This window comes from Micropterus dolomieu, linkage group LG19, assembly GCF_021292245.1.
Source record: "Micropterus dolomieu isolate WLL.071019.BEF.003 ecotype Adirondacks linkage group LG19, ASM2129224v1, whole genome shotgun sequence".
In the NCBI taxonomy this organism is placed as follows: domain Eukaryota; kingdom Metazoa; phylum Chordata; class Actinopteri; order Centrarchiformes; family Centrarchidae; genus Micropterus; species Micropterus dolomieu.
The window spans coordinates 394,943-397,844 of record NC_060168.1 but is presented as its reverse complement, the minus strand read 5'-3'; positions in this window follow the sequence as shown (position 1 = coordinate 397,844).

Below are 2,902 nucleotides of genomic sequence, written 5' to 3'. Positions count from 1 at the left end.
GGTAAAACAAAGGGTGCTTTTTTAACCCTATGCTACATCCCTGCTTAGTATATCAGCTCAAATAAATACCCAAACCAGAGCTGCCAGGTCTGTACAGTATTGATTCTGGACCTTACAGAACGTTGTCAGAGCAAATTATATCAAATTAGTGCTTCCCACTGCACTATGCTATTTGCACTGAACTGAGACAAGACCACAAAAGAAAAGAGAAAAAAACTGCAGTGTGAGCTGAAAAAGGTCAATTAGGCAGTGAACTGGAGTATAATGACCAGGAGGTAGTTAATTAGGAAAGATTTTGACATGCTTATGAGCAGTAATCAACCAGTGGATATAGTACATGAGTGCTACTGTGCTGACTCGATTATTTTCAGGTACCCTGTCAACACAATGGCTACAGCTACCTGCAACATAGTTAGGCATTTGGAATGAATTGCTAACCAATGATCTCATAAAGTAGATCTCTTTTGAAAAACTGTGGAATTAGCACATCTGTGTTTAGGATTGAGACTTTATGATGATAAATAATGACAGTAAAACAAGGTAGACAAATACAAAATAAACCGCAAAGCAACAGCTTCTGAGGTCATGGATACTGTCCTAATTAAAGTTTTGCCGTACCCACTTGTGGGTTTCCTTATAACCAGTTGTCATTTTACAAAACTAATGTAACACGTAATTGTCGAAGTTCCTTACTTCTTTTTTTTTTTAACTTTTATGCTTTCTAAAAAAGATTAAATGGCTACAGCTATGCTTTCATGGCAACATGTTGACAATGCTATCATGCTGATGTATTTATCATGATCACCATCTGAGTTTTAGCGCGCTAACATTGGATAAGTAGCACTAAATACAAAATACAGCAGAAGTATTGGAAAAATTAAAAGTTTGAACCAGAAAAGTTAAGGGTTCAGAGAAGTTATTACATTCATCCTCATGGAACCATGAATCTCTGTACCAACGTTTGTGCCAATCTATGTAGTAGGCCTAGATGATGAGCTAGAGGAAAAGTCAAGTCAACAAAGTCCGCAGCATTCATCCTCTAGGGACCATTAAATTTATGTTAAATTTCACTGCGATCCATCCAATTTTTGTGGAGAAATTTCAGTGTGCACCAAAATGGTGGACCAACCAAATGAGAGATAGGCATTGCTATACCTAGAGCCAAGCTGCTAGCATTGCTAAAGATAAAAATTAAAGACTCGGTATCAAATATGACGGATGCTTGATGGCACATGAACATCATACAAAAGTGATTCCATTGTTCAAGATCAAAGTAGTACTGTCTAGATTCAGCTGACATAGTGTATTTTTATGAGTGAAGGATGCAATGTATATTAATTAATACTGGTCTGAAGTAGACAGCAGTTGTACTCAGAAAGGCTCAACATATCAACTCTGAAGTTCATAAACTAGTCAGCTCACCTTTGTATTTATATGTGAACGCTTAATACTGTGTTTGCGATCCTAATTTTAAAGCATTTTATATAAGTCATGACTGACAGCATGAAGGACTGGCATTGACCTGCACTGATTAATGTATATTAACTACATGATAATTACATAACATGGTACTACTACAAGAAGAAAAGAAGAAGAGTTGTAGCAGTATGTGAATTTTGCAATGCAAAGTGTGCCTATCCCCAAGTAAGTATCTGTGAGTGTAAATAAATGCGTGTTTCAAAGAATGAGAAGACCCAGATGTGTTTGATGGAGTTGATTCTAATGTATAGCTCCTAACAATATGAACAAAGTAAGCAGGCCAGACAGAACGAGCAACTAAGGGACTTGAATGGGTCCCCTCTCTCCACAATAGACTGCATGTAATTAAGCCAATTAGCACAAAGGAACAACACTGGAATACCTCAGGGAGGTATAATGGTAGATACTTTTAAAAAAACACTGCATCAAAATACACCCACACTGAGACACATCACTGCCTGCTGTATTGTCTGGGGAAGCCCACACAGATGGTACGGGTGCATTTATTTGGACATAAAGCTGTTTTGATGGCTTTAAGACGTCAGGCTAATTAGTAGCTATTCAGGCGGTCTCACACGGTGGACAATTCAATATGCACATGGGATGTTTAAAGGTGGCAGCATATTAATGAATTCTGTAGTTTGACACGTAGATACCCGACCTCACATTCTTTTGGTAATTGCTAAATGGGAGTGTCCAACACATAATTTTAGTTTCTATAGTTGATATTTTATCTAGCTAAGAAGGTCCCATTATGATCTCTTCTTTTATAGTCCTGCAAGTCACCTGAACATATACTAAAATATTACCAATGGCTTAAATTACTGTGTAAAGTCAAAGGGGTCTTATATAGTGTCTAACCCAATGAAAATTGTGACTGACGTCCCCTCAGCTGTACAGAGCACTTTAGAATAGGCTCATTGTTTTGTTTTTTTGCCCTGCATACTTACTTTGCACCAGTCTAACAGGAAGCTGTTTTCTGCAAGAATAAAGCTCTGATAAACCCACTGTACTCTGGCTAGCACCAAAAACCACAATCACAAAAATTAGCTACTAGTGACAATTACATGGTGGAGCATTCAGTAGCTAGCCAGATATTTCCCTAAGGAGTTGGTGCAGCACTAAAAGTAGAGTGAATATAAGATGCGAGCAATCACACAGCCCGTGTAGACAGCTTTAATTGTATCTGTTCTGTCGTCATTCTGTCAATGTCTTCTGGGTATACATGCCTTAATATTCAGGTGGACAAAAACATGACTCCAAATGAATGATAATGCTGCTTTCTGTCTGCTTGCCGGCACTCCAGTAACATTAAAACATTTGTCACAGCCAGTGCTGTGGCTCTGGTTTTTCTCTCTGGGTGCTTCTCAATTCCGTTATTTGTCATTTCCTTGCTCCTTGCTTGAACCAGAAGTTGTTCTGC